Here is a 22,324-nt window from a genome sequence, read left to right as displayed (position 1 = left end):
CTTTCTATACAAAGTGACATCCTCATGACAAATCAACAGTGGTCATGTCAAAATATTTAGAATAGTAGCTGAAGCGTACTTTAAAGAAGTATGCGTCATTTCATCGTATCTCAAGACACACATGTGCTGGGTGGCGGAGACCCTTATCAATAAGCAGTTTGCTTGACTTGGATAACAGCCTCTTGGAGATATGGTATAATACCCTCTTATTTTTAATCAAAGGGACAGAGCACATGCACACACACACAAAACAACAACAACTGGAACTTCAAGTATATTCAATATCATTTAAACAGAAAAGAGGAAAATACGTTGAAGGGGAACCTAAATGCGATTTTGTTGAGAGAAAAGAAGGGATTAGTCTTTTGTTAGTAGTGTTTGGAAGTTTGCAGCTGTAGATATCTAACAAAAATTGACTTTAAACAATTAACGGCAGACCACTGCTGTGCTTTGTGCGATGAAAGTAAATCGATGAGCATGATGGGCACGAGTTATTAATGAGTGATACATTGAGACAATAGTCTTTTAATGGATGATGATTCAAAACGTGGTAGAAAAGGACTGAGTCTAAGATTACCAGACAATGAGTTCCATTCGTCTTGTTCATCGGCCTATGGTGTCTTATATCACAACAGGCGTTTGAACTGTCATCAGTTTAGGACCTTCTAGATAATAGTCTGTTGCTACTGCATAACGGGTATAGTTTATGAATGGATACTAAAGTTTGAAATAAACACATCGATAAGCATTTCAGGGAGCTGTATGGCTCTAAGTGTATTTATACATGAATGCTTCTGTTTACCATGGATGCATGCATAACTATCAGTAATTCTTAGAGTCTTTAGAGCTCATGTGTACCTTTTGCAACCCTGAAATTAGTTCTTTTGTGGAAATCACATAGGCTCTATTGTATAGAAAGAGGATATCTTAAACAATTCTTCAGAACAAAACTGGAGACTCCTTTATGGTGGGGAACAAAACAATTCTATGGATTTTCAGTGCATTCATTCAGATCCCCCGAAATTCCAGTCCTATACAAAGGGAGCGTATTCTGAACTGACAAGTTGTTTTTTGGTTTTTTTTTTATTTTATAGGTGAATGACCGATATTTAGAGACACTACTCTTTAACAACCAAAAATCTAGTAATGTTTGCAAAAGGGGCATGCTTCCTTTAAGTCATGAAACAAAACAACTATTAAATGGGTGCTAAGAAATAAAGATCACTGATATAATCTTCCTTACTAAATATGAGGACTGCAGCAATGACCTTTCATAATTATGGAAATGTCAATTATTAATAATTTTTGCAAAATAAGTTTTCGTAATATAGGGGTACAGCAAGGATTGAAATGTCGTCTTCCTTCATTTTTATGAAAATTCCTTGCGTAAATTATGGATCCTTGCCTGGGACAATACATCATAAATATATTTTCTTTGTCGGTAAAAAAATCGAGAGATTACGTTCAGAATTGTTTTTAATTTTCGTATCCGAGTACATTCTGATGCCCTCTTTCCTGAACATAAAATTTCTAAAACAAAATATGTGTATTTATTATAACTTGGCCAAATTATGTCTAAAAATAATTCCAAATAGAATAAAGATTTCAAATACTTTCAACATTTCTTAATTCGAAATAGTTTCATGCACAACTATCCACACGACGATCCAATGAATTCCATCTCCCTTTTAAATGAGGACTGTGAATACCCAAAATGCACCCGCGTTTTTTAATTACTTAGATAACAGTTTGACGAAATCTTAGAGGTTCATTACATTTTATAACTATAGATAAATACTAAGAATATAATTACTTATACATAACGCTAGATGATGGAATTGCATATTATAAAAGCTTTCGTCCTTTACCTGTCCTGGCGATGGCATATGGCGAGTTCACCGACCTTTCTTCCTTTGTCTTCTGCCCCTTCTCCTTTCTCTTTGATTTGTTGTTATGTTATGTCATCGTGTTCTTTTATCCTCCAACAATACTGCGTCCTTTGGTCATGTGTGAATTCCTTCTTTTTGTCTTTCCTCTCTTTCTTTTGCTTTATCAACTATGTGTGTTGTATGCGTTGTTATTTTGTAACCATATTTTTCAAGTACTCACAGGTCAGTGAATAGTGTCTTTGCGGTAAAATTTATCGCATTTTGAGTTTGAATTTGAATATTTTAAAAAGATAATCAACATGATCTTCTACAATGTTTTATAACTCTTCCTGCATCATATGGATTAGTTAGAAAATGCTCCAACTGTAGGATATATATATATATATATATATATATATATATATATATATAGTGCGATCCACTGACACCACACACAGAAGGCATACCCCCAACGCGTTAAAAGCCCTTTAAAGAGACTTAAGCTAGGGATAATTAAAGGCTATTAGTGAACATATACTGCAACGTCTGCGAGCAGTCATTTCTCCGTCACACCTATACATAAAGATAATGCAGCACCCACAACGCACAAGGCCGAGCCCACATGTCCACCTTATATATATATATATGATTATATATATTTATATATCGATTGATACATTTTTTTGACTATATGAAAATGAACAGTTGTTTTTTTGAATGATCCACGTTTCACTAGTCCCACTTTTCAATGGATCAGTCTGTACCGTCACTAAATTAACTTTCTGTCACCATTGGAAAGCATACGTACAGTTTCTATCATAGGTACGGTCATTCTATAAGAAACTCTATAACAAAAAAAAAATAATTTTTCTTATTTGTATTTCTTACAATTGTTAACAATATGATTTACAAATATGTACAGTCTATATCTGTGTCACCTGTTGAATTGAATCGATATCATTGACATCTAACTGTCCAGTTTCAAAATAAGAAAATGAAAGTTTAGAGCACAGTGCACAATTACAATGAATTCTTTGCTGTATACGTATATATATATATATATATATATATATATATATACATACACACTTGGTGATTCTATCCTTCTATGAAGAGTGCTCGATATCCTCAAAGGAAGAGCTTTAGACAGAAGTATTGGAACAAGTTCACTCGGTTGACAGCAGGTTCATCCGTATTGTATTATCCGTATTATCCGTATATATATATATTATGTATATTTGTTAAAAAAATTAAGGAAAAAGTCACATGTACGTTTTCTGCGAAAATGTTATAATTTGTCATATTTAGCCCATTGTAGCTTTTAATCAGTCCATCTGTTCGGGACAGTTGTAATAATCATAGGTAGAAACATCAAGATAGGGAGATGATGGGGGAGATAGTTTTGCTGAGTCATATCGCAGATTGACGCAGTTACATCGGAGATATGATTTGACAATGTCGCAATTTTAGTGCACTTGTGTGTTGTAGATATGACATGCATATGTAGGATATGACATGCAGCGTCAGTCAAACTCACAGTCATGTGAAGGTACTTTTAGATACGAACTTAATATGGTTGTCTGTACAATGAGGGTGTGTGTATGTGTGTGTATGTACTGTGTGTGTGTTTTAAGCGTTTATCATCGGGTATATCACTTGTTTATTCCGAAGTTGGTGTAAAATGATAGCGTAATGCAAATACGGCTGTTCACATGAGCAGTTTGTTTATGACCTTTGAATGTGATGATATTTGCAGAACACTTGCATTGTTGTCTGAGTTTCCTACTATGAACGATGTACATGTAGGTGTTCGTTTTGTGTGTTTTCAGTGGCTTGAAACATGCATTGATTGTTCAATTAGGTTGTGTAGTATAGTGGCTGCATAACTTTACACAGTCTGCTCGTTTTTTTTTCACTGATGGTCAAAAGACGTACGTCATTTACACTATCATTACAGTATGAGATATCATGTTCCTTGATGTGTGTTGAGCGTGCTCTTGAATCAAAGAATTCTAAATTTCACCAGTTGCACATTAGATGAATTGTGCACAAGACCTGTTGAAAAGGTGCCATTGAGAGCTAAATGACATCACAATGGACCTCTAAATGTCTCTATGAAATATTGGCCAGTTGATTGAGCCATCAATACCATTAATTCATGTTACATTGCACTTTCATTGTCACATTCATTGAGATTAAAAGTATGCTTGCGTCATTCTGACAACTTACACTTCTGAAAATATGAGGTATTTATTCATCTTTTTATCACAAATGCAATTTTTCTAACGAAGTATTTACAGAAAAGCTGTAGTGGATTTATGGAATCTCTGAGTGTACCGGACGTCGTTAATTGTTGCTTTTAAGGGGCGTACCTGTTTACAAAACAGGAAAATGTACTTTTCTTTGAAGAGAATCGTACACAATCATTGCTAAAAGTGATATACTGATTCAAAATGTTGTGCATGCATCTACCAGAAGGTGAACTGAATGGATAAATTGGATATAAATAAAAGAGTTATACAGCCATATGGCCATGATGACATAACTTCTTCCAGTTTGTTTCTTTGATTTTATCTTTCTTCCAACACAATTTCATATCAAGATTCTTTTCAGTAATATCACATAGAATATCAGTAAGCAGATTACAATGTACATGATTAAAAGAAGAAAAATCAATGTGTTGATTAATATCATTAACAAAATATCACTCGTATTACCAAATTTCCAAATAATTACCTAAGAAATTATGCGGAAGAAGGACTGCCACTATAAGCAAAAGCTTGAACACGTGGCAGGCCAGGGACCTATCTACATGATACACATTAAATTATATTGTTTGCGGAATGGGGAAATACTACAGAATATAATGCACTGTAAATGCATTGTTTTTATATTCTTAATAAATCTAGAATATACTATTTTGAACAAGTTATTATGACTCATGATATTGTCCTTATATTAAATTTCATTTTTTTTTTTACATTTCCAAACACTATACATGACGTGGTTCACAAACGACGAAATTACAGCACATTCCACGTAATATAATACTACCAACTATACACTGTGCACAGAGAAATTGAAATAAAAACAGTTAAGGGGTGCAAGAAAGAACCCTACTAATGCAGCACTTTTTGCTATGATACACATTATATACAAGAAATAGAAAATAAGTACAAAACGGCAAATTTAACAATATAATAATACACTTATTATATCACTGTTAACATTACGCACACACAGAGACACATACAGAGAGACAGATACAGGGGGCAGAACAGAAGAAAAGAAGAAGGAAGAAGAAGAAGAAGAAGAAAAATACACAAGTGAGAAGTCACCCTGTAAAGAACAGTAATAGAGTGTGATGTAAAGGAAGTGAAGAGAGAAGGGAGAGGGAGAGAGAGAGAGAGAGGGACAGAGAAGGAGAGGGAGATGATAGGAAGTAGAATGAGTGAAAGGCAGATCAGCACATCCGCGATGCAGCGCGAATAGTCTATTCTTCTGTGATAGCTACCTGAGTCAAGTCTCAGTCATGTACAGTGTTGTGATATTTAATTATTTTCTTGTTCATCTACTTAGAATTTAACCAAAGGCAAGAATCATTCTCAGGAGTGGGAGATACGTGGTTGAATGGTACAGGTGGCTAGCATGGGACCTGCAGCGCTGCCTAACAGCCGAAGACTGTCACACTATGAAGTTGTTATCTTTTCTTTTTTTTTTTCATATAGCTCAAGCCTCATAGTCAAAATTATGATGGTAGGCGTGCACACTTTTAGAGGTACATAATGACTATTTTACATAATGATTATGTGACACTGGCGAACACTTTGGCAGCTAACGGGTTCATTGATTCAGCGGTCTACACGATGGTTAGATGGTACTCGGTGATTGATGACATTGGGGTTATTTTGAAAACATGACCACAAATGTAGACCTCTGTTGCACATGATTACGATAAAATATCAAGTGAAGTTACAAACACCTAAGCCATAACGCGCTAATGCAGAAATAAAGAAGGAAATATAGCAACTAAATGATTATTCCAGAACCTGGAAAGGAGTAAAAAAAAAAGAAAGGAGTAAATTTGGACGGCGACATCGATCATATTTAGAATACTGTGATCACCACGCGCTATGACGGAATGTGGGGATTATACTTTGTGAGATATACAATATTCTGGAAGTCAGCAAGGCAATATATTATGAACAATCGAATATCAATCATGGCGATGGCTTATGCCCCCCCCCCCCCCCCCCCCGTGGTCACCCATGTACATATTGCACAAATTGTACCATACCCCCTTTTAGGATGAAAAGACCCCTTATTACAGACTTTTGGAGGGGAAGCCCTCAATATTATCCCAAGTTTTTTTTTTCCTTTTTAAAGAGAAGCTTACACAATAAAACCATAATGAAAGAAGAGTGTAATGGTGAAGAGCGTCTTCGATTTCAGCACTTGCACAGAAATGAGTATTTTGGGGGACTTTCTCATGTTGAATGTACCACAAAACAGCCCGGCATATTTTGCAGCAAAATGTGCACAGTAAGCACATTCGAGAGAATCGGGGTAAACACCAAGAATCCGCACTGTTTACCCCTATTCCGGATATATATATATATATGTATATATATATATATATATATTTTTTTTTTTTTTTTTTTTTTGGGGGGGGGGAGGATGAGATGGGGTTCAAACTATGACCCTGGTTAGTATTGTTGGGGAAAGATTTGAACACTATTCCTTTAATTTAAAAAAGATTCAAGGAAAATCTTACAAGACGCCTTTATATTTCAGTGATTAATCGGATTTTTTTTCCACGAATTAAGTCAAAAAAATGTACCCCCTTTTTCTAAAAAAATTGGAAACGCGCGTAAGTTACAATGGGTACAGAATTAAGGGCCCTTTCCGTGCTCTAATAAGTTAGCAAACTATAACAGACTGGTACGTTGAGTAACTTTAAACAGTGCGTGGTCTAATAAACATGAACATGTCAACTTTTACGGATTTCTAGTGATTTATCTAAATTTTTGTATAGACCTACAGTGCACGCCCGTTATAACGAACACAGTTATAACGAAGTTCCTGTTCAACGATGTAAAAATTCAGGCCCCAATGATTATTATCCTTTCTCTTTTTTATCGTTTGTTCTGTTATAACTTAGTTTTGAAAGAGCGAAAGAAAGCTGCCGGTCCCGAGGACTTTGTTAGAACTGCAGACTGTATTTGCATTTTATCTTTATGAGTATAAGTTTTCCGTTAGTAAAATTGGGCACATTTCCATTAAAGCATAGGCCATGCCAGTACACTATATTATGATCTCATTTTGGCCTACTAAAGCTTAAAGGGATAGTACAGTATTGGTGGAGATGAGAAATGGGCCTTAAACTTTTTGCGAGATAACAAGAAAACACTTATGAAATAGTACAGAGCATACCACTTTAAGAGGCATTCAAAGCTTATTTGATGAAAATCGGGTTCGGAATGACTGAAACATCCAAAAACAAGGTAAAACAAAGCAATCGTAATAAAGTGTGGGTCCCACACCTATTAGAATCGCTCTGTTTTGGATATCTCAGCCATCCCAAAACCAACCCTCACCAAATAAACATTGAATTCCTCATGGAATTACATGCTCTTTCATGTTTCATTAGAGGTTTCTCATTACCTCACCAAAAATGTAAGAAACTTGAAATTATAACTCAACCAAAACTAAATGACCCCTTTAATCTAAGGACCTACTCCTGCTCTCCGAGAGGACCCATCCGCCATCATTTTCTCCTTTACGCATTGCAAGGTATTCGTATTTAATTAAAACATGTTCAAATGAGACAGTAGGATCACCATGGGTGCAACTGGGGGTGAATACAGGAAGCTCTGGGTAAGTTTATTCTTTGTTTGAACGTGAATTCCATACATTGTGGGCATGTTTGTGTGTAATCCTGCTTTAAAAACGTGTGAAGTGCCTATAACTAACTGAGAACTGAAAATGAAAGGTAATTTGTACCAATGTGCCCATGAGCTAACTGTGAGCTGGCTTATACAAGCACAATGTAATCAGAAAAGGTGAAAATATTATCACTAGGGCAAAAGTCTTCTTGGCATGCTTGGTAAAGCCTTTATGTTGTGTGACGGTCACACGGTTGCTTTCCTCTCCGACTTTTTGCGAGAAAGTAATTTGTTCAGTTATTCCTTGTTCAGAAGGTAATGATGTCATGTAATTGTGGGAAGGGTCTGAGTTACCAGTATGTGTCGAAGGGTATACAAATTGGGAACAAGACTTAGGTGTTATTGGAAATGTTGCTTCGTATGAACAGCAATTGATGGGCAGACGGGCATTCATCCAGAAGATACTGGTCACATAACCCTTAAGTCGCACGGGGGGTCCTTTGAATGCAGCTTTATCTTTGTCTTGAAAGCAGTAGAGAGAACCTTCTCCGTCGCTGCCAAGAGAAGATGTGCAGTTTACCTCATTCCATGCAGGTGAATACTCAGACGTTTTCATAGTGCATTCTGCTGGGCCTGGTGAGCGATGAACTTGAATAGAGACATCTTGACTGTAAAAATAACTTCCCCCGTTTCTGTCTTCTCTTAGGACAAACAGGTAAAACTGACTGTCCTCGGAATTGATAGTGTCAATGCTGAGAGTCACCAACAAGTCAGTTGGTGATCTTTCGCTATGAACGGAGAAACGTCTGAATTGCTGAGGTGTGAGGCAGCCAGGAACCATGGTTCCATTCTTGCAGAAGTAGCATGAGGCGTCAATCAAGTGAATCTTATACTCGAAGGTTGAGCCACTGGACAGAGGCTGATGGAACTTCAGCGACACATTTCTCCCTTGGTAGAACTTGTATACTTCCAAAGCCAGACTGTTACTGATGCACATCATCAGTACTGTCGCCAGGAAACGTATTCTCCTGTTATTCATCTTGCAAAAGAAGACCCCATCCTGTAGCACAACAGAATGGAACTTTATCAGTTAGCGTGATTCGAAGAACTTTAGTTCATTAAACAGTTTATCGTAAGTGCCATTCGTAGAAGAGACATAGTTACAGAAAACATCAAACTTTCTTGTTATCGACAGAAGAGTATTACTCCATCTCCTCCTATGTGTTACTCTGAATTGATTGTTTCTTTGGTTGTATCTAGATAGCGAATGAATTTGTAATCATTGGTCTGTCTAATTCAGCTATTTAACAAGAAGAGCACACTTTTGTACCCAAGTCACAATTGCATAAAAAATGGAATAAGTTCCACTTTCTCAGTGCCTTCCTGCATGGAAGAAACTATCAACCATCACTATTGGAACTTACCCTCGAAGGTTAATTGTACATTGAAACAGATGACAAAATACCCACCTCATTTTTACGCTCGAGGAAACATACCTTTTAGTAAGTTGTAACGTAAAGTTGATAACAGTCCTCTTTGCATTATATCAGGGCATGTTCATTCAAATACCAATGACAAAATCTAACGTATAGTCTTTCTTTACCATGGTTTAATACACTCACCGGTAAACAGTAGCTTATTTCTTGGAGGAGATTTCATCTTGAAAGAAGCAGACGCCAACAATAGTGTTTATTAGGCAGATACTCCTGACACAGTACTGACTATAAACGATACTGGTCTGTCAGCCTTCACATTTGGCAGCATGCTCACACGGAAAATATGGTTGACACGTTGTTTCAGATTACGGTAGGGGTTGAAACCTTTTGCTAAGAGACATTAATGATAATCAATGTAAATAGTACATGTACATCTATGTGTACAAAGTTTAGTCCTCAGTGTGTACTTTGCACACGCCCCATCATATCCTAGCCCTATAATCTGTATTTTCCCTCAGTAGGACGGGAGGGGGCAGTAGCAATGTATATGCAAGTATCTCGTTTTCATAATGGTCCATGAGCTGTGACTGTATCATGAGGACTGGCTTCGCTCGTGTTTCCGTGGGGGGGGGGGGGGGGGGAGGGAGAAGGGAAATATACTAGTAGTGATTTGTGTAGATTTGCTATATGATGTATGTAGGTCAATGGCATGAATTTGGCACCCACAGTAGGTCTACTCTGGCTGCAATGGCATATTGCAGCACACACGAAGTTGCAGGTATACCCTACATTTTAAACTGCATGAGTGTAATACATTCCACTTGATGAGAGTCTCCAGGGGCGGATCTAGCTTTTTTCCAAGGGGGGGGGGGGGGTATCCCCCTCCCACAGTAGGGAGATTTTTCATTTTTAGGGTTGCCAGCTTGCGATTTTAAGCATACTTACATGCTCTATTTTTTATCTTTTTTGCCGACCCTGGCTCCGCGGTCCCTGGGTTTGTGATGTCCCAATGGCGATGCAGAGCATCGTCCACAAGGCGATGTCTGTGAGCCGCGTGGAGCCGCGTGGCGTCGCGCCGATTTTTTTTTTTTTTTTTTAGCTATTTGAACCCCGTAAGTGATGTTTTCCTGGCATCTACTAACGTAATGGAGAACATAAAAAGCAGTCCATGATATTACGTCTTATTAGAATAAGATCAAATAACAGTTTAAAACAGGCGCGCCGGAAGCAGTTTTGAATTTGGGGGGGGGGGGGCAAACATTGGAGGGGGCTCAAGATTAGACCATGCATATGTTACACAATATACACATATATATACACACACACACACGCACACACATCTATTATATATATATATATATATATATATATATATATATATATGTAAAGTGGCGTACGGTGGGTCGAAACATGGCGGGAACCATAAAGTAATTTTGACGGTCTGTATGCTTGTGCGTGTGTGCGTGAGCAATAATGGGACTACAATATATTACGGAATGTGATACATTCAACAACGCAGTCATTGAGGAACATTGTAAGTTTTCCTTACATGGATTATGGAATGACGGTGTGAAATGATCGACAAATTATATACTGTCAGCAACATAAGGTGAATGGCATAACAATAAAATGCGAGCGAGCGAAGCGAGCGAGCTTGAAAATTTTGATATTCTGCAGTTCCAAAACTGGAGTTTTGTAGCTATATATTTCGTTTTGGAAATAAATGGGAGCGCATCGGGCGCAACTGCTGGCAATTATTGGCAGCAACATTAGGAGAATGACATAACGATTCAATGCGAGCGAGCGAAGCGAGCAAGCTTGAAAATTTTGACATTCTACAGTCCCCAAAAGGGGTTTGTAGCAACAGTATATCTTTCACTTTGGAAATTAATGGGGCGGCGCATCGGGCGCAACTGCTGGCAATTACTGGCAGCAACATTAGGAGAATGGCATAACGATTCAATGCGAGCGATCGAGCTTGAGAATTTTGACATTTTACAGTTCAAAAACTCCCGTTTGTAGCTACATCTTTCGCTTTGGAAATTAAGGGGGGGGGGGCATCGGGCGCAACTGCTGGCAATTACTGGCAGTAGCGTTAGGAGAGTGGCATAACGATTCAATGCGAGCGAGCGAAGCGAACGAGCTTGAAAATTTTGACATGTTACAGTCCAAAAACTCCCGTTTGTAACTATACCTTTCGCTTTGGAAATTAAGGGGGGCATCGGGCGCAACTGCTGGCAATTACTGGCAGCAACATTAGGAGAGTGGCATAACGATTCAATGCGAGCGAGCGAAGCGAGCGAGCTTGAAAATTTTGACATTTTACAATCCCAAAATTCCCGTTTGTAGCTATATTTTATCTTTCGCTTTGGAAATTAAGGGGTGGGGGCATCGGGCGCAACTACTGGCAATTACTGTCAGCAACATTAGGAGAATGGCATAACGATTTAATGCGAGCGAGCTTGAAAATTTTGACATTCTAGAGTCCAACAACTGCCGTCGTAGCTATGTTTTTCGCTTTAGAAATTAAGGGGGAGGCGCACCGGGCTCAACTGCTGGATGCGAGCGAGCGAAGCGAGCGAGCTTGAAAAATTTGACATTTTACAGTCCAAAAGCTGCCGTTTGTAGCCATATTTTTCCCCTTTTATTCATATATATACATATTTATTTTATTTTTCTTTGTTTATTCATGTATTTTTATTATTATTATTATTATTATTTTTTTTTTTTTTGGGGGGGGGGGGCTTTTTTTTGGGGGGGGGGGCAAAAATGCGTTTTGCCCCCACTTTTTGGATGGGGGGGGGGGCGGCCGCCCCCCTGCCCCCACACTTCCGGCGCCTATGGTTTAAAACACAGTTATATCCAGAGTTATCATGTGTTTGGTTATCAATTACCAGATGAGTTGAATATTATTATATCTTCCACACAGTATTTGCACTAGAATTGTTTTCTCTCTAGTGTGCGTTCTTTCTTTTTGGTCTAACTCTAACAACATGAGATACAAATGAAAAGTAACTGGGAAAGATACGTGATAAAAAGGTAGATTTAAGACAGTGTAACATATGTTGAATTGTATAGTACCACAACTCTTAAATTAAAGTAAACCCTGCGATGTTGATTATACTGGAGTTCAGGCCAATGAAGGAGAAATGAAAATTAAGTAGAACTAAATGTTGCTTATTCAGCCAATTGAAGGTTGTGCATAAAATTTGAGACTCAAATAAACAAACTTTTCACAGGTGCCACTTGTTATGCTACAATCATACAATTTATTTCGATCTTCGATCTTCACATAAAATCAAGTAAACTACATGCAAGGATTCTACTGTGAAAAAATTGTGGTCAGAATGATGTGAATACATTAGGTAAGAATTATCATCAGTATGCGACAGTTGTGTACGTTTTTATGGGATCTCTTTGTGTCATTGAATGACACTTACTCAATGTTGTTGGTACACTGTTGGTCATAAAGGTGGACTATTTTTGTTAGTTTCAATCCTTCCACTTAAATCATTGTAATTTGAATACTTTCAGAGCATTAAAGATGATATTTGGACACAATGTTATTTAATAGTTTTTTGGGGACGTGAATTTCCATGATTAATCACAAAGTTGATGAGCCGGTTGATGAGCAAGGGTCCCGGGAACATACGCTTGTCGATAGGCGATAGCGCTAGGCCGGCGTGTATGTAATGTGCAATACGTACACTGCATCAATACAATACGCGCGCGCACTGCATGCATCCGATGCAATACCGCGCACCGTCATCGGTGCTACATGCTTGCGCCGCGCACTGCATTCTAAATGGATCTAGATACGTGATGGCGTTTTTCTGTGCGCATCACAGTGATGTGCATAGAAAAATTAACACATGTTCACTTGGTAGTGGGGGGGGGGGGGGTTAAAACCTATTGCCCGAGGCTGAGCCTGAGACAGAGTGCTACAGGAACATTATTGTATGCGTCTGGACATTATGGTGGCGTTTTCCTATGCACATTATATTTTTTACTTGGCTGCCCAAGGGGGGGGGGGGGGGGGGGGGGGGTTAAACCCCCTAACCCCCCCCCCCCCCCCCCCGTAGATCCGCCACTGGTCTCTCGTCCAGAGCTAGCCTTTTGTCAGGGCCCTCTCGCTGTATGGTGAAGATAGCCCAGCTGATTGCGCTCGGCTGGGCTCGCTTCGCACGCCCGTTACAGCGAGAGGGCCTTGACAAAAGGGTACTCCAATGCAAACCTACAGACACGGTTATTACTGTAAGAAATACTTGAAGATGAGTAAACACACTATACAAAAGCATGTTTATTGACATGGATAATATACATTAATGTATACTTGTGCAAATTAATCTTTCGACTGATGCCAAGATAAGCTAAATTGAATTGAACGTTGGTGTACAAACACTAACTCTATCACACACACACACACACACACACACACACCTATATAGGCCTTATGTGTATGTATATATATATGTATATATATATATATATATATATATATATATATATATATATATAATTCAGGTCAATTCAGGTCCATTATTATTATCACTTTTTTTTAGGGGGGGGGGGATTTTCTGCGGGCGGACAAGAATGTTGCCGAGTTCCGTACTTGCGTCTTACTGCTAGACGCATGCTATTTACCTGCTACTTCCGTGTATTCCGTGTAACCTGTATGAGAGCTTTGAAACTGATCCATTTTCAGCTACGAGCAACATACGGGGACTGCGAAGTACCTGCGTGGGAGTTGCCTGCGAGGTGCTGCCGCCAAGGGCCTCCTACTGGTGCTCTGCGTGTACCTCTGCGGGCAACCCCCGCGACTCACCCGGCATGCTCAAGGCCTTGTTAGACCGTGTCTGGGGAAGCCTTGCGGGGAAAAATATTTGCTATCCGGACCTCCCAGCAGTTTATCCACATTTGACAGTGTCTACGGCGTATCTTGCCCATATAGTTGACCTGAGGTGCGCTGGCAAGTCCGATTTACCCGCAGCCAAGTTTTGAGCATGACCAAAACTTTTTTCCAGGTGAGTCGCAGGGATTGCCCGCAGAGATCCACGCAGAACGCCAGTAGGAGGCCCTTAGCGGCAGCACCTCGCAGGCAACTCCCAGGCAGGTACTTCGCAGGTGTAACGCAGGTACTTCGCAGTCCCCGTATGCGGCCAGGATAATGACATTCTGTGGGGCTGTAATCTGCCATTCCTTCAGAGGGATTCCTTCACCAAGTTGTCAGCCCTCACTCACCACCGATGCGACTGTCACGCAGGTCACACGGAATTAGTACGTAAGTAGCACACGTTGAGCAGGTAAGACGCATTCGAAACTTGCCCAAATCCTTGTCGGCCTGCAAAAATTGCGTGAGCAACTCCAGGTAACTACGGGTGAGATACGTGCTAGGTATTGTCATGTGCAGGTCATCTACGGGGACCTCCGGGTAGTAAAAATTGTTCTTCGCAGTTCGAAAACTGTTAACATGTAACAAACATTGCGCCGACAAGAAAGATAGGAGTTTTTGCACCTGGAACCTATATTTTTCGGGAAGATATTTATTGGGTAAAAATGATAACATATGTATATTCAGAAAAAAAAACTTTTTAATTGCAGCCTTTTAATTACAGTACATTGCTACAGCGAGAGGGCCTTGACAAAAGGCTACCCCACAACCTGAAAAAGAGTAAAAATGAGATAAAGGGAGGAGGTGACTGTAGAAGTGAGATGATTCATTGGGAGATCTTTGGGAGATGTGTTAGAGAGAGAGAGAGAGAGAGAGAGAGAGCATGAAACATAAACATGACGTCCGGAAGGGACAAAAGAAGAAAGAATTAGAAGTAGAAAGAAACCTTGTAGGATATAGAAATCACACCCGTGAAAGAATGCGGGATTTATCAAGATGTACAATTCTGCAAGTCAGCAAAGCAACATGTGATTTACAAACAATTAACTTCACGTAACTTCCTCTTTTTCTTTTCCTTGCTCTGCTCTCCCTACCCATCTCTGATTATTGTTGACTCTCACTGTACCAGTTCGGTAAATGATTTTCATTATTTTTTTTTCTTATGTTTTGTATATACAGTGTTTATTATTCTTGTTTTGTACTGTAAATTAGGGACCCTGTGGAAGAACAGACATATTTTGATAATATGACTGAACAGGCAATCCCCCGTTTCTTCTGTACGTATATGCAATGTATATGCAACTTGTAATGTGTGTATTTTTATATGAAGACGGAAATAAAAACAAACAAACAAACAAACAACGTATAGGTAGAATTGACGTCAAATAAGATTTCAAGAAGATGTATCCCGCATGAAATTCAATGAAGGGTGTTTGTTAATTGTAACATAGGGCCTACATAGATAGATGTGGAATGTACTAAAATGTGCTTGGACTAATGATGTAAAAATTCTTACAAAATCAACTGTTTGTGTCAATGACAGTGACAATGAAATTAAAATGCAGTAGCATTTACCAACGTATACAAGTATTCAATATGACGATGCCCCATCCAACACACTGGTGAATCTCCAATATTGTCCGCATTTGAAGTGCGCACTTCCCGTGAACTCATAAATAGGTCCGGCGGACAGACGGAGACCTACTGGCAATTTTGTGTTCACACAGTAGAATTCCAGGGAGTATAATTATATACATGCTTTGATAAAGATGAATACGTCAGGTTATCAATATTCGTGGGGTCTGAAATTAATATCCCAACAACTTGTACGTGCGTTCTACTCCGAGGGTCAGTTTTCCATTACTAACATCGGACACATTTTCGATTACTAACAGCAAGCATAAGTTAAAAGCAAAATGTTTCAAATGTCCTTACATTAATAGTAATCATGTGGTCTTGTTTTCGACTATATACCAAGGGAACTTATTTTTTTGCGCTACCATTATTATGCGAGTTCTCCTATGAATCTCAGATAGAGGCGAAATGTATACACTTATCCAAATAAAGGAAAGTAACGAATGGAATATAGCACATGGCAAATTGCGTAATGGACAAGAAGGAAACATCACAAAATAAGTTTTTGTGTTACATAGCATACAGAGACACGAGTACATTCACAGAATTATGTGTACTGTAAAAAAAAATCAATTCTATGGAGAAAAGGGGAAGAATGTAATGCAACGTTCTTTCTGTCGCTTTTGTTTGTGTGTATACCAGATGATACTTCGTGTAGTTAAAAGACTGAGGCAATAAAAGTTTCTGTACTGACTACGGCAAATAAACTGACCATTTGAAATAGGCACACAATCAATAAAATGACATCAATAATGCAAGTCAACTGATGAGGAAAGGCAATGACACTTGGAGGTATGATTTATATCATATAAATGTCCTAATGTGAGTAATCACACAATTTACAAGCTATATGCTTCTCTTGTGAATTCCTGTTTTTGCGTATAGAGTTACAAAATAAAATTATATTGCTTACTTGTTTATTTATCTAAAAACAAAGTTGATATTGTCATAATTATATCCATGATTTGTTGGAACTTATATGATTCAAAGTTCCTTAAAATATTATGCTATGTATATTGCTTTATATTACTTCATGTGGAAATAAAATCACTTAAATTGAATTGACTTGAATATGTAGTGTTAAAATGTTCTACGTGTCCGGTTATTTACAATGAATAATTCTTATCTATATATCCATAATCATCTTTTTATTTGTCCAAAAAAAATCCAAATTCATTTATTTCTTTATCTACTTATTCATTTATCTATTTCTTTATTTTTACAAACTATGAATCATATATTACATTTGAGTTAGTTATATTTGTTTTATCAACAATACAAATACAAAAAAGTCAGAGATAGGGAAAATAATATCACTGGTCCAATCACAGGGTTGTCGCGAAATCCTGCGTGTTGTGTGATACTTGAGCTGCTGCTTTCTACTCTGATTGTGTTCCGAATGTTCATTTGGTTAGTCATTTCTGATACTGTAGTTGTTGGTGCTGCATGACTGTTGGAAGAGTTTACAAAATTTTCTGTCATGCTAATGTTTATTGAAGGGTGATACACAAATTGCGAGCAGGCTTCGGATGTTATTGGAAATGTTGCTTCGTATGAACAGCAATTGAACGGAAGATGGACATTCAACCAGAAGGTCCATGTTATTTGGTCATTTAGTCGAAAAGGAGCCCCCTTGTATGGGATCTTCTTTCTATCTTGAAAGCAGAAAAGAGAACCTTCTTCGTCGCTGGCAAGGAAAGCCGTGCAGTTAACATCGTTCCACGCAGCTGAATACTCATCAGTGGGTTTCACGACACATTCTGTTAGGCTTGGTGGACGCAGAACTTCAATGTAGGCGTCTTGAGTGAAAAAGCGGCTTTCCCCATTTCTGTCTTCCCTCACAGAGAATAGGTAAAATTGACTATCCTCTGCGTTGACAGTGTCTATGCTGAGAGTCACTGTCAAGTAAGTTGGTAATATCTCGCTATGAACAGAGAAACGCCTGCTTTGCTGAGGTGTGAGGCAGCCAGGAATCATGTTTCCATTCCTGTAGAAGTAGCATGAGGCGTCGATCAAGTAAACCTCATATTCAAAGTTGGAGTCAATGGACAGAGGTTGATGGAACTCCAGTGACACATCTCTCCCTTCGTAAAACGTATAGACTTCCACAGCCAGATTATTTGTGAGACACATCACCAGTGCTGTCACCAGTTGAAGGAGAGTATGCCTTCCGGTGAAATCCATTTTGTGAGCCAGGCACTGTCTTGCTGAAAAAAAAAACAACAACAACAAACAACCCCAAAACAAATAATGGAGCGTGATTACAACAAATATTTTAAAAGGGAAATCCACTAGAAAAATAAATAAACTTCAAAAGAAAGAGAAAAATATAACCACCCATAGGAATGTAGTATAATTATCTTTCTTTAAAAAAAAAAGAAATTCAATTTCAATTCAATTTCAATTTTATTTCCATTTCCATTGAATAAACAGGGAAAATTATGTAAAATACATTTACAGAACATATTTGTAACAAATGTAAAATTCTCTCCATTATTGACCGTTATGTCTTGCAAACACATCCAATTGATGTCAATTTTGTCATGAATGATTAATGACGAGTTTTAAAAATATATATATAACCCAAATTAACATAGAAGCTGACAAAGTAAATATCAATATCCTAGTTGGCCTAAACATGAAACAATCGTTTTCCGTGGCATTTTTCTGCTATTCCGTTTCTGATGAGTAGGGCCTATGCAATACAGTGCCACAGGCACGGTTCCTGAATGTACAAAGTTTAATACTAGACCAGCCTCTCGTCAATGAATATGCAATAGAATATTTTCAATGAAATTGGAAAAATCCTCTTACTCATAGATTAATGAAATCTTAATGGTAGATACTTTCATTTGGAAATACATTGTACTGAATAGCGAACTTGGAATCTATACTCTCTCGATAGCAGGGTACATGGAGATAGTCCACTTGTATACATTTCAATTTTAATTCAATTTCAATTTCAATTTAATCCCAAATACGAAGTAAGTCCTATTTTCACAAGTTACTTTCTGTAGCAAACTTGCACCCATCATTCTATGAAATACCATCAGAAAGCTCAAATGATGACGCATAAAATATCCTGTCTTTTATGCTTGAAGAAAATGTATATCTCAGTTGTTGTTTAAATAAAGTCGCACTCACTCTTTTCTTTAAAGTACACGTTTACTATACAAGACAATAGTACAGTACGAAAGCTGGTCTAAAAGAAACAGCAGTAGATGATGTTTCATGCACTTACCTGTCACGATTTCATAGCACAGATGAGAGAAGGTTGCCAAAATAATCATGGATTACAAGAGACCCAATGCAAGTAAAGGGAAGTATAGGGCAAGCATGGAAAATGTAAGCTTATGTAGGTTGCTATACACGTCAACAAGATCGGAAACTCACGAGTTTTCCATTTGAATATCCGGATGTCACGTTGCTTCCAGCTTCCATATATGTAAAGTGAATTCAATGTCACGAGTTCAGTTTGAGATATATAATTATATAAACATACATACATACACATACGGGGGTGTTGAATTCATGAATTTGACTGAAACGTATATTTATTCGTGTTTGAACACCCTCCTTGGTCTGTGTAATATATAGAATAAATCTTCAGTGCTATCATTGTTTTATGACACTCTTTATTTGTGCATTTTCATTTATTTCTACGATAACAGTACATCGTGATACATGATTTGAATTCTTTAATCCCCCCCCCCCCCACGGCTGCACAGCATGCATCACATTGACGCCTCAAGCTTTCATGTCTGCAGGGAATGTTTTGCAGATTTCTGCATACTCGAAATTTGGGTTTGTATAATGTTATTACAGGTAATCTTTCAATGACTGCTGAGTATTACGATATCATAATATATATAATTATATATATATGTATATATATATATATATATTTGTATATATATATATATATATATATATATATATATATACAGTGCACTCCCGTTATAACGAAATGCTCGGGACCGGCAGTTTTCTTTCGTTATAACGAAATTTCGTTATAACCGAACAAATACATTATACAGCTGTATAACGAAAACAAGGAAACCACGTATATATATATATATATATATATATATATATATATATATCATATATATTCTGTTTGCTGAATACTCATCATACACCGGAAAGCTATGTGAAATGTGATGGGATAACTGTATTTCAATAACAAACGCAAGTTACCCTCGGAAACTGTGCGTGACACAAGGAGCGAACACACAGTGGTGAAAAGTGTTCACTCACGCAGAGACGCTAATTATAAGCTTGTTCCGCTACGTATTTTCGAAAGCAATTCGCATTTCGTTATAACGGAGCACATTTCTTTTGTTTTTCTTTGTCTGTGGCGCTCGGAAAAGACTTCGTTGTAACGGAAATTTCACTGTAACCGTGTTCGTTATAAGCTAATTTTGTACCATAGACTTTAATGGTGATAATTTTGGGACCAGAAGATTTACTTCGTTATAACACAATTTCGTTATAACCCTGTTCGTTGTAACGGGAGTGCACTCTATATACATTTTTTAAAATGAGATGATAAATAATTTTCAACGAAGTGATGTTAATGGCTTGACTATAAAGTGTTAGGTTGCCCACCTGTTTTGTTCAATGGCATTTCAGTCAATTTTTGACTACACATACCATCACCTTTCGTCACATCAGACAGATTGAATTGGACACTTTTTTAGTAGCGTAGAGGGCTCACTTTTACAAGTACATACTGACAGGATAATAAAACTCAAATCTGTGCGGATTGAGTGAAGCCAGCAGTATTTGTAGAACACATCAAATGAACTTTAGGAAAAGTCGGACGATACGTTCAAGAGCCACTCTACGCCTTCACGTTCGAGACTTTTGAAACCTTTTGTACGTATATGGAATACAGTAATTGGAAGTGTAAAGACCGTGCACACCTTTCCGGGCAAGCCTTGCGTGCTACTTGCGAAGAACAATTTTACTACCCGGAGGTCCCCGCAGATGACCCGCACATGACAGCACCTAGCACGTACCTCACCCGTAGTCGCTCAGAGGTGCGCACTCAGATCTTTTCTTCCCGCAACCATGTTTATGTCCTGTCACATCTTTCCCGGCAAGTTACTCGGGCTCGTTGTGTGTGGGGATTTTCCAGCATACCAGACAATTTCTGAGGGAGGACAAGGATTTTGGCGAGTTTTGCATGTGTCCTACTGCTGAACGCGTTCTACCTAAGGTCTACTTGCGGGTATTCTGTGTGACCTGTGTGCCATGCGCGTGGGGGCTGACAACTCAGTAAAGGAATTCCATTGAAGGAATGGCAGAAGTCCCAGTACAGAATGTCATTATCTTGGCCGCACTCGGGGACTGCAAAGTACCTGCGTCACAACTGCGAAGTACCTGCGTGGGAGTTGCCTGCAAGGTGCTTCCGCTAAGGGTGTCTTTACTGGCGTATGTAGCTCGTAGCTGAAAATGGATCGGTTTCGATGCTCTCACGCAGGTCTCATGGAATACACGCAAGTAGCAGGTAAATAGCACGCCTCTAGCAGTAAGAAGCAACTTCTCCTGCGTTCTATAAAATCCCAACTTGCAACAAGCCCGCGTAGCTTACTAGGAAAGGTGTGGACAGGACCTTAAAAACTTCAGTGTGATCTACGTGATGCATTTTTCTTTTGCATGTACTTTAAAACCGCGGATTTCCTGTTATGAATCTCCGAATGAAGTGAATACGAAAATGAATTAAATTGGAATAAATTAAATCATTTATCATTTATCTTTGGCAAAGGCAAATGTTTGTGTTTATGATGTAATTCCTGATTTATCTTGTGTTATTTTTTGTTGGAAAAAGAACAATGAAAATAAATGAATTGAATTGAACTACGTACACGTACGCATAAATCTATATCCTTGCGCACGTCGGTTATAGTCTTCTTTATACAGGTTATAGCAGGGAGGTAGGAACACCCACCTCCCTGGTTATAGCCTCTTCAGTGTTGTCAATGCTCTACCAGAGGGTCCCTCAATTTATCATTATTATTTCCTTAGCTTTGCCAAATTCCCATCTGTACACCTGTACATATATGGTGGATAAAAACATCTTGACCAATGACGTAGGCACAACACATCAAATTGTATCGACAATAAGATATTGAAAACAATATCCTGTATTTCAATGAAATTCATAATTGTGCTCTATTTCCATCCAACATTCGATAATACAATAACAAAATATAAACTTGATAAATCGTATTGTGACCTCATGAAAAGCAGAGCCTGTAAAAAAAACCCCAAAAAACAACCAAACAAAACGGGATTACTCGAATGCAATATAGCAATACATGTACCATATACAGTATATCGAAAACATATCTATTTCCAGTGCGGATATAAAAGGTTTGATGCTTGTTAAATACAAAGAACACAGTGACATTATAGCACAACGAAGGCCAGCCATGTCACAGAGAAAGGAGAAATTTCTGGTCTGTGAACACGTCACTCCATCGCCAGGATTGGTAAAAGTGTGATTGAATTAACATCAGAAATTTAAATATGTGTTAAAGGGCCCGTGTAGAAAGCAAACCTTTATTAATTTCCTTCTTTTAAGTGTAATGAATTTAGAATAGT

Source organism: Diadema antillarum, unplaced genomic scaffold, assembly GCF_040938485.1.
Source record: "Diadema antillarum isolate AM-2024a unplaced genomic scaffold, OU_Dant_1.0 seq00000124_RagTag, whole genome shotgun sequence".
NCBI lineage: Eukaryota > Metazoa > Echinodermata > Echinoidea > Diadematoida > Diadematidae > Diadema > Diadema antillarum.
The sequence above is the reverse complement of the archived record's forward strand: the minus strand, read 5'-3'. Positions refer to the sequence as shown.